The 11,863-nt window shown below is 38.6% G+C and overlaps 1 pseudogene across 1 annotated transcript; it reads left to right on the top strand.

Annotated features, from left to right (window-relative positions):
* Positions 1–1,791: 1,791 nt before the first annotated feature.
* Positions 1,792–4,279, top strand: LOC101025295 (annotated as a pseudogene). The gene has a single exon (XR_163329.4). The product of XR_163329.4 is annotated as an ATP synthase subunit beta, mitochondrial pseudogene (transcript).
* Positions 4,280–11,863: the final 7,584 nt, after the last annotated feature.

Genomic DNA, 11,863 nt, shown 5'->3' with positions numbered 1-11,863 from the left:
CTACTAAGAAATACAAAAAATAGCCGGGCGAGGTGGCGGGCGCCTGTAGTCCCAGCTACTCGGGAGGCTGAGGCCGGAGAATGGCGTGAACCCGGGAGGTGGAGCTTGCAGTGAGCTGAGATCCGGCCACTGCACTCCAGCCTGGGCGACAGAGCCAGACTCCGTCTCAAAAAAAAAAAAAATAAATAAAAAAAAATAAACCCTGTGTTTCAACGGAGATTAAATTAATTAATATAATACGGGAACAAAATTAAATTACTATAATACAAAAATATTTTAAAATGGGCAAAAGACAAGAACAGATATTTCACCAAAGAAGACATACAGATGGCAAATAAGCATGTAAAAAAAAATGTTCAACATCATGTGCCATTAGGAAAATTCAAATTAAAACAACAATGGGATACCACTACACATCCCTTGGAATGACCAAAATCCAGAACAGTGACAGCACCAAATGCTGACAGGTATGTGGAGCAATGGAAACTCTCATTCATTGCTGGTAGTAATGCGAAGTAGTATAGCTACCTTAGAAGACAGTTTGGCAGTTCTTAAAACACTAAACATACTCTTACCATGTGATTTGGCAATTGCTGTCCTTGGTATTTACTTAGATGAGTTTAAAACTCATGTCTACAAAAAACCCTGCACACAGATGTTTATAACAGCTTTATTCATAATTGACAAAACTTGGAAAAAGCCAAGATGTCCTTCAGCAAAACTGTGGTATATCCAGACAATGGAATATACTCAACAATTAAAAAAAGAGCCATCAAGCTATGAAAAGGCCTGAAGAAACTTCAAATGCATATTTCTAAGTGAAAGAAGCATATATAAAAAGGTTGAATACTGTATGATTCCAACAGATGACATGCTGGAAAAGGCAAAACTACGGAGACAATAAAAAGATAGTGATTACCAGGTGTCGGGGGTGAGAAACGGATGTATAGTCAAAGCTCAGAGGATTTCTAGGTCAGCGAAATTATTCCATATACTACAATGGTAGATGCATATCAGTATATATTTATCCAAACCTAGAGAATGTATAATACCAAGTCTGAACTCTAATGTAAGCCATGACTTTCGGAGACAATGTTATCAGTGTAGGTTCACCATTTGTAGAAAATGTATTACTCTGGTGTGGGATGTTGACTGTGGAGGAGTCTGTGCATGGAAGGGAACTCTATAATTTCTGCTCAAGTTTGAACCTAAAATGTCTCTAAAAAGTAAAGTCTGTTTTAAATAATCGCTCATATATCATGCAGCTATTTACTGAGTATCTGGTGTAACATGATATCATAAAGCTCTTCAGTAGGCTTCTTCTCTATATTCGACTTCAATTATAAGAAAGAATTACCGAATCCGTATTCTAAAGATCAATAACAGCAAATAAGGAAACAAATAACAAAAGGTTTCTAAAAATCCATAAATATTTGCAGCAAAATCATAAATTGAAATGGACAGAGAAATTAGTCGGTTTATTTTTAAAACAAATTTAATTAGAAATGTCTGAAAAACATTTCTGACCACTTCTTCTTTTACCCATCATAAGTTAATGCCAAGCTCTTAACCACCTCTAGTTTTTACATGCTCAAAATACATATTTCTTCAAAGCATTTACATTGAAAAATTGAATACATACTACATGGCTTAGCTAAAGAAATGTAAGTAAATTTAGAAAGAGTTGTTTTGATCACATTTTAGAGATTTTCTGCAGGAAAAAAAAAAGTAGTTTCTACAAAAGTAATACCTTTCAAAATTGAAAGTGCTAGACTCCACCCGGACTCTACCATGTTGAGTCGTGTTGGTCCTGTGGCTGCTGCCTCAGTCTCTAGGGCCTTGCAGGGACTCAGTCCTTCAGCATCGCTATCCATAGCTCAACTCTTACTGCAGGCCATTCCCACAGCAGTCCATCCTGCCAGGGACAATGCATCACAAGCATCTCCTTTGTTGAAGGCAGATGCTCTCACCGGGAGCATCATGGCAGTCATTAATGCAGTGGTGGATGTCCAGTTTGATGGGATACCCTAAATTCCCTGGAAGTGCAAGGCAGGAAGACCAGGCTGATTTTGGAGGTGGCCCAGCATTTGGGTGAGAGCACAGTAAGGACCACTGCTGTGGGTGGTACAGAAGGCTTGGTTAGAGGCCAGAAAGTCCTGGATTCTGGTGCATCAATCAAAATTCCTGTTGGTCCTGAGACTTTGGGCAGAATCATGAATGTCATTAAGGAGCCTGATGAAAGAGGTCCCATCAAAACCACACAGTTTGCTCCCGTTCATGCTGAGGCTCCTGAGTTCATGGAAATGAGTGTTGAGCAGGAAATTCTGGTGACTGATATCAAGGTCACCAGATCTGCTAGCTCCCTATGCCAAGGTTGGCAAAATTTAACTTTTTGGTGGTGCTGGAGTTGGCAAGACTGTAGTGATCATGGAGTTAGTAGGAAATGTCGCCAAAGCCCATGGTGGTTACTCGGTGTTTGCTGGTGTTGGTGACAGGACCCGTGAGGGCAATGATTTATTCTGTGATCTGATGTTATCAGCTTAAAACATGCCACCTCCAAGATAGTGCTGGTATATGTTAAATGATTGAACCACCTGGTGCTCGTGCCCAGGTAACTCTGACTGGACTGATTGTGGTTGAATACTTCACAGATCAAGAAGGTCAAGATATATTGCTATTTATTGATAAAATCTGTTGCCTCATCCAGGCTCGTGCAGAGGTGTCTGCCTTATCAGGCGGAATCCATTCTGCTGTGGGCTATCAGCCTACCCTGACCACTGACATGAGTACTATGCAGGAAATAATTACCACCACCAAGAAGGGATCTATCACCTCTGTACAGGCTATCTATGTGCCTGCTGATGACCTGACTGACCCTGCCTCTGCTACTACTTTTGCTCATTTGGATGTGCTGTCCCATGTCATTGCTGAACTGGGCATCTGTCCAGCTGTGGATCCTCTAGATTCCACCTCTTGTATCATAGATCCCAACATTGTTGGCGATGAGCATTATGATGTGGCCCATGGGGTGCAAAAGATCCCGCAGGACTACAAATCCCTCCAAGGCCTCATTGCCATCCTGGGTATGGATGAACTTTCTCAGGATGACAAATTGACCATGTCCTGTGCACAGAAAATACAATGTTACTTGTCTCAGCCATTCCAGGTTGTTGAGGTCTTTACAGGTCATATGAGGAAGCTGGTACCCCTGAAGGATACCATCAAAGGATTCTAGCAGATTTTGCCAGGTGAATATGACCATCTCCCAGAACAGATCTTCTATAGGCTAGGACTCATTGAAGAAGCTGTGGCAAAAGCTAGCTGAAGGCCATTCATTGTGAGGGGTCCTTGTCCTCTGTACTGTCCGTCTCCTTGCCCCTAATCCAAAAAGCTTCAGTTTTCTGTGTAGGCCACACAAGAAACTTGATTGAAGATGTCTTCTGAAAATTATTTAAGGTTTCCAATAAAATGTACACCCCTCAAAAAATGAAAATGCTATTAATAACTTTCAGTTTCCAAATTAGAACTAATTTTTATTCCATCTGCTTTTTTCCAACTTTTATTTTAGGTTCAGTATGTACATGTGCAGGTTTGTTACATGACTAAATTTCATGTCACTGAGGTTTGGCATAGAAAAGATCCCGTCACCCAGGTAGTGAGCATGGTGTCTAATAGGTAGTTTTTCAAACCTCTTCTCCATCCCACCCTTCCCCCTCTAGTAATCCCCAGTGTCTGTTGTTCCTATCTTTATGTCCATGTGCACTCAATGTTTAGCTCCCACTTACAAGTGAGAACATTCAGTATTTAGCCTTCTGTTTCTGCATTAATTTGCTTAGGATAATTGCCTGCAGCTGCATCCATGTTGCTGAAAGGACATGATTTGATTATTTCTTAAGACTGTGTAGCAATCCATGGTGTATATATACCACATTTTCTTTATCCACTTCACTGTTGATTGGCACCTAGGTTCATTCCATGTCTTTGCTATTGTGAATAATGCTGTGATGAACATACAAGTTCATGTGTCTTTTTGGTAGAATGATTTATTTTAGGGGGGTTATATGCCAGTAATGGAACTGCTGGGTTAAATAGTAGTTCTAAGTTTTTTGAGAAATCTCCAAACTGCTTTTCTCAGTGGCTGAACTAATTTATATTCCCACAGTGTATAAGCAGTCCTTTTCCTCCACAACCTTGCAAAAATCTGTTATTTTTGTCTTTTTAATAATAACCATTCTAACCAATGAATCTCACCGGTTTTGAGTGTGATTTTGATTTACATTACTCTAATAATTAGTGATGCTGAGCATTTTTTTCATATATTTGTTTGCCACATGTTTGTCTCCTTTTGAGAAAGGTTTGTTCATGACCTTTGCCCACTTTTAATGGGGTTATTTGTTTTTTACTTGTTGAATTCAACATTTATGCTCCTTATACATTCTGGATAGTAGGCCTTTCTTGGATGCATAGTTTGAAAATATTTTCTCCCATTCTGTAGGTTGTCTGTTTAATCTATTAATAGTTTCTTTTGCTGTACAGAAGCTCTTTAGTTTAATTCGGTCCCACTTGTCAATTTTTGTTTTTATTGCAATTGCTTTTGGAAACTTAGTCAAAGTTTTTGCCCAGGCTGATGTCCAGAATGGTATTTCCTAGGTTTTCTTCTAGGGTTTCTACAGTTTTAGGTCTTACATTTCAGTCTTTAATTCATCTTGAGTTAAGTTTTGTATATGGTGCAAGGTAGGGGTCCAGTTTTGATCTTCTGCATATGGCTAGCCTGTTATTCCAGCACCATTTATTGAATAGGTAGTCCTTTCCACATTACTTACTAGTGTTGAAGATCAGATGTTTGTAGGTGTGCAGCTTTATTTCTGGGTTCTATATCCTGTTCCATTGGTCTATATGTCTGTTTTTGTACGTATACCATGCTTTTAGGGAAAATGTCATTTATTTCTCACAAGTGCTATGAGGTAGGTACTACAACTATCCCCATTACATAGATGTGGAAACTGTAGCATAGAAGACATAGAAGAGATTAAATAGCTTGCCCAAATCCATGCAGTTCTTAAATGACTAGAATTCAGAACTGAGGACTGTCTGATTCCAGAGCCTGAGCATGCTATACAACCACAAAAACTATTAAGAATCCACATTTTTTGAGATTAGAGAACAAAGGCTCAAAATCATAACAAACTTATATTGAAGAAACAGCTAGATGAGAAAAAGCCAAAATTAGTGCAGTCTAAATTATATAGCGTTGAAAAAAGAAATGAGATTGAATTATGTACTGCAATGTTATTTACATTATCAACTACCACTAAAAATAAACCTATTCTTAAAACTGTTTTAGCACAACTCTTGTCCTAAATCCCAAATCTATGAAGTCTTTCTATCTAAACTGAGCACACCAATAAAGCAGATCACGAGAGCAAGCATCATACATTGCTGGAGGAAATCCAACCATGAAGATCACAAGAAGAAATGTTGGAATATGTTAGTGATATTTTATTACTGCTCAGACAGCAGTAGAAATATATTAATGTAAAAGTGGTTACCATACATTATTTTCTTTAGGAAATACAATAGTAACTATCTCAATGGGTTTTTAATGAAAAATTAACTAGGTTTTTTTTTGTTTGTTTGTTTGTTTTTCAGACAGGGTCTTAGGTAGGAGTGCAGTGGTGTGATCATGGCTCACTGCAGCCCAGATCTCCCAAGCTAAAGCCATCCTTCCACCTCAGCCTCCCAAGTAGATAGGACTATTGGCGCATGCCACCACACAGAGCTAACCAGCTAACTTTTATTTTTTGTAGAGACAGGGTCTCACTCTGTTGCCCAAGCTGGTCTCAAACTCCTGGGCTCGGTGATCCACCCACCTCAGCCTCCCAAAGTGCTGGGATTACAGGTGTGAGCCACCATGCCTGACCTAATAGCTTTTTAAAAGTATATAAGTAATACACATTCCGAGTAAAAGAAAATTTGAAAAATACATAGATGTGCTAAAACATTTTAAAAACTGGAGTTTTTTGTTTTGTTTTGTTTTTTTGTTTTGTTTTGTTTTGTTTTTTGCCTCTGGTCCAATTTCCACTCCAAACACTTCTGTTAATAAAGGTCATCTTTCAAAATTTATTCCTCTTGTGTACTACACACATATATACACCAGGAGAAATGAAAACACATACATATACTCTCAGATATTTTTCACACAAATAGGAATGTAGTATGTACTCTGTTTTGCAAATTGTTTTTTAATCTTATTGAAGTGTTACATAAATGAGCCAAAAATAGCCTATGTGTATTGGTCCCTTGGTTAATTATTTCTTCCCTACAGGCTGAGACCCATTAGCTTAAGTCTGCTGGTAGTAAAATACAATTTTTACATGTCCAATTGTTTTAAAAATAGCCTAAACAAGCATATTTTTGCCATTTAGAGACCATCTGCTATGCATACCTCAAAAACACCTCACCCCACATCTACTGGCCATCAATAAAATAGAGTCCTGTGATTGTAAAACCCCAAGCTGCTACAGCCCAGGTTGCATTGTATCACTCATATAAAATTAACATGTTTGTTGCAAAATAATTCCCAATTTTGTTTATGAAAATTTTCCATACATAAGTTTCAATATTGTGTGTAATCAAACTTATCAGTCTTTCCCTGTATGAATACTGAGTTACATGTCAATACTACAAAACACTTTGTCATATTTTCATGTACTATTTTGGCATCTTTACTTTCTACTTTTGCATCTTGTGTCCATATAGAATTTACTGTAGTATAATAATTTTAAAAGGGATCCTTTTTTATATTTTGCAAAAGACTGGGCCATGATCCCGTATTTCTTAATAAAGAATATCTTTGACTCAATCCCACAGATTTTAAATACCAATTTTATTATAACATATACAAATTCCCATTTTTAGACATATTTTCAAGATTCCTTCACCCTTTGCATTTATCTGTGTGCATTTCTGAACCAGTACTAAGCTGTGTGAATTAGTGTAGAGACACTGTAATATTAAACCTAGAACAATGCCTGGTACACACATAATTAGCAGCCAAAACAGTTTGTCAATGAATAAATAAGGCCTTCTAAGCAAAGTCATTTACTCTTAGAGTAGAATAGAATGGTGAATAACAAAGCTTTCAAACCAGATCTAAATTTTGGTTGCACCAGCTAAGTGATTTTAAGTATGCCACATATTTTTCTTATCTATGAAATGTAGATAAGCTTCACAGCATTCCTTGGATTTAGGGAGGATGAAATATAAGTGAACATAGCACAACGAAAGTGTCATTAATTAATCTCTCCTCAATGGGTACAATATACAGTTAGATAGAAGAAATAAGACCTAGTGTTTGATAGATCAGTAGGTTGAATGTAGTTAATAGTAATCTATTGTGTATTTCAAAATAGCTGGAAAAGAATAATTCAAATGTTGCCAGCATAAAGAAAAAAATAAATATTTAAGATGACGAATATCCCCAATACTTTTGTTTTTTACATATTACATGAATGTATCAAATTATTGCCTGTATCCCAAAGTATGTACATCTATTATGTTACATATCAATAAAAATAATAACAAAGTGTCATTAATATTTTCTCCATCTTTTGAAACAGTGACTTCAGGGGCAAGAAAATGATATTTTAAGGGCACCAGGTTAATTTAGAGCAATGGTATGCCAATTGAATGTCTGTATTTGAAATGTAATTACTTTGTTTTGGTTAAGGTACAATCCTATAAAAAATAAGTTCTTTTTTTCCCACTAAGCCTTAAAAACTAGGCTGGGTAAAATATTGACGAAATGTCTTTCTAATCATAGTAAGGAGGATACTTACCTAAATAGTACAAACTCTTCCTTCATCAGTTAGAGTCTTAATAAGAGGAGAATGGGGACCACATGTTACAGGTATAACACAATGCACACATGCAAGCAAATGCAAATTTACCTTCTGATTCTTTCCTTTTACTGACATATGTGCTTCCTTGTATAGTTTCTTCTTGTCCAAATGGTTCAATCTTTGTTTATGATTTTGGAACAATTTGTCAGGTAGGAGAGGGTGAGGTGGGTGTAATGTGAAAAAATAGAGTATAATTACTCAGAAAGGCAACATCAGGAAAAAATAAAGTGGAGATAAATTTGAATTAGTCAAGTGAGATTATTCAACATATTCTACACAAGTCCTGTAAAGTACTCTAACAAGCTTATTTCCATAGAAAATAACCCCCATGAGACATCCAAATGCAATAGCCACAAACACAAAGTCATTTTTAATTCATTTTTATCTCATTGCAAGTTTATTAAAACTGCAAACAATAAATTTAGCATTTATAAGGTTAACATTATAGTTCCCATGAGAAATCTTGGCTGGAATGCCAGAGGAGAGTAAGAGGCTGCATCAGAAACAGCAGCCAAATTTAAGAAAAGGCTGAAGTGTCCCCTTTATTTCCCCTCTGGTTTATCCAAAGCTTTGGTCCAGTCAAGGGATCTGATTTATTTTTTCCCTTCCACTTAGAAAAGAGCAACATCAACTTTTAACATTTTTGGCCTACTTAAAAGTCACCTTTAGATATGTTTGTGATCTTTCTCCTTCTCCCTGGAGAAGAGAAAACAAAAACAAAGACAAAGGCATTCTCCAGCTATGCTTTTTCCCCTCACTTCATCAAGCATGGCCAATAGCAGCCAAGAGATCCAGTGAGTGAACTCTACTGGAGTTGGATGCATTATGGTTAAATATCCTAGGTGGCTTCACCTCTCATAACAGACAAGCAGCTGACTGGCTACTTCATATGAAGTCACGGGTAACCCAATAGTCACACAGGTATCAGAGATTCATCCTTCTTCAATCATTCATCCTTCCTTTACCCAAACAATGCTCTTGGTATGTTTTAGAGTTTTGGGTTGCACTAGAAAATTTCAGCCCCTGTCACCACTGTGTCAGGAATCTCTGAAGCTACACCCAATTTCGATGATTGCTGATAATTACCAAGGAGGGCTCACAGAATTCACCATATAGTCACACACATATTAATAGCTTATATCTATTACAGTAAGAAGATACAAATGAAAATCAGCGAAGTGAAAAGGTAAACAGAGCAAAGTCCAGAGAAAACTAACACAAGTTTCCAAGAGTCTTCTCTCAGTAAAGTCTCCAGAAAACAAAATATGACAGCACATATTCATGGATTAACAGACTCAACACAGTTAAGATGTCAATTGTTCCCAAACTGATCTATAAAGAAGTGAAAACTTATGATTACACAACAACCCATATACAAATGTTTATGACAGCTCTATTTATAATCACAAAGAATGAGAAATAATCCAAATATCCTTGGGTGAATGGATAACCAAGGTGTGGTATACACATACAACGGACTATTATTTAGCAATAAAACAAATGAAATATGGATACATTAAAAAACTTGCATAGAACTAAATGACATTATGCTAAATGAAGAAGCCATACTCAAAAGATTACATGCCGTATTATTCCACTTATATGACATTCTTGAAAAGACAAAAGTATAGTGATAAAGAACAGATCAGTGGTTATAGGGGCTTAAGTGAATAGAGAGGTGTGACCATAAAAATAAAGCACATAGGAGGCTTTTGGGAATAATGGAACAGTTCTGTGTTCTGAATGTGGTGGTAAATCAATACGTGCTTACAAATTCATTAAACTGTACACCTTGAAATGTCAATTTTACTGCCTGATTGCTTAAAAAATAAAATTACAAAAAAATTATTATTCAGGTAGGTGAGAATCCTTGTTTTCTGTAAAACTGCTTTAATACAAGTGCATATATCCCTAAATACCAGTTTTGTCTACTTTCATATAGTATGCCCTCTTTTATGCCTGGCTTCTTTCACTTCACATGTCTGCATATGGTTTAATTTTTTCATTATCATTGTTGTATCTATCACATGATGTGAATATAACATAATTCACTGAACCATTTCCTTAATATATAAATGGACTGTTTCTAGTTTTTTGCTATTACAAATAGTACATTGCTCTATATCCTCCATATTTACATTTATGTACAAGAATGCTCACCACAACTAGTTTAAGATGCATAAAAAGTAAATCAAGCCCTACTTAATAGCCAATAGGAGAATGGCTGAATAAACTATGGCTACAATAAATGATGATATATTATCAAAATCATCTCAGAACAGGCAAGCCATTATTTGGATAAATTTCCAAAGTACTAACCTGGTGACCGTTGTGATGATGACATTTGGCTCTAATAACTTCACATGGGTCACAGTAACCAATGGGGCAGAGATAACCACTGGGCTTATTTGGGACTCCCTGTGAGCAGAGATGAGGAAGGAGCAGTGACACAGCAACTGATCACCCCAGAGCACTACAGAAACAACCTCACCTGGTCTCTGGTTTGTGGTTCCGACCACAGCCTCAGAGTCTCCCCCTGCCTGACTGCGCTGAGCACTTTCAGGAAGGCAGCCCCTGGCTGTGCTGAAGTGGCCCCTATCAGCCTTTCCCCACCCACTCTGACCCACTTTTCCTCTTCTTGGGCCAAATCTGCTTTCTTATCACTTCAGCTCCTCTCCATTCAGAAACATCCCCTGCATGCTGGAGGTTTAATTATGCCTATTGTGCAGGTGAGAAGACTGAGGCCCAAAGAGGGCAAAAACTGGACCTGCACCTGCACAGCAGGTCAGTGAACAGGTGGTTGCTGGGCCGTGCTTCACCCCACAGCTGTACATCCCCTCAAGCCATGTGGAGATTTTCTGCTGCCCCCTCCTCTGAGAGGCCTTCCTGGCCTGTCAGTCTACCCCTCAGACTCCCCGTCCTGGGGCATCCACTCACTCCAACTTGGGATTCTAGACCCAGCCTTCAGACCCTGATATAGGACTGGGTGGAGGCAGAGCTGGCAGCTGACCAGCATTTGGCTGGAAGTTGGTGGTCTTTTCTTAAGCCCAGTGCTCTGTTGGGGTTTTCCCCAGTGTCTTCAGGATCCAGGCTTGTGCCCTCAGGACAGGCCAAGTTGTAGCCTGCCCTGCCTGGCACAAGTACAAGATGCACTGACCTCCCTCAGAGCCAGTGCATCTTGTAGAAGAAAGCATATAATGCAATCATTAAATAAGAAAAAAAGATAAAAATGTGTGAGAATTTACCTTTAGCCTTGGAAATGAGCTTCTGGTATGAGGGAAAGGAGTATAAAGGAGAAAACAGCCATAAGGAGATGATTCCAAACAGCACTGACTAAAATTGAGGCCCTTTAGGAAGAAGGGGCTAAGCTAGCCTTAGCCTGCCCCACCTGTCCACGCACAGAGAGTGTTGATTGGGGGGACACCCCAGCTTGGCCCTCATGCATCCTGAAGTCTGTGACCTTAACAGGTATGAGTGTTTAAGAGTGTGTCTCTCCCTTGTCTTCTCTGAAGACCTCCAGGTCTGGGAGATAAGATGCCCCTTCTGGCAAAAGCAGATATCACTGTAATATGGGCAGTCTGAGCTCTGCCTGGTGACAGCAAGTCAACCAACATGGCACCACTTTCACAGCTCTTCTTCCCTGACTGACAGGAAAAGGTCACTTTGACTTAGCAAGAAGCTCAGGTTTGGACCTGGTCTCACTCCGGACCATAGGCATCCAGAAGAGGAAGTGGAAGTATGGTAAGATGTGAGTGGTTGACAGCTGCGATGAGGGCTGAGGACAGACAGAATAGGGACCACTGTGAGGTTAAGATACTAGACCTAGTCACAAGGAGGAGGGAGAGGAAGATCAGGAAGGCCCCTGCAAAGGACTACTCAGGGCTGAAGAGAACACAGAAGGCCCTCAGGGTCTCAGTTTTCCCATCTGTAACTAATGATAAACATACCGTTTAAACTCAGGA

The sequence above is a fragment of the Papio anubis genome, chromosome X (assembly GCF_008728515.1).
Source record: "Papio anubis isolate 15944 chromosome X, Panubis1.0, whole genome shotgun sequence".
Taxonomy (NCBI): Eukaryota; Metazoa; Chordata; class Mammalia; order Primates; family Cercopithecidae; genus Papio; species Papio anubis.
This window is presented reverse-complemented; position numbering and strand designations above follow the sequence as displayed.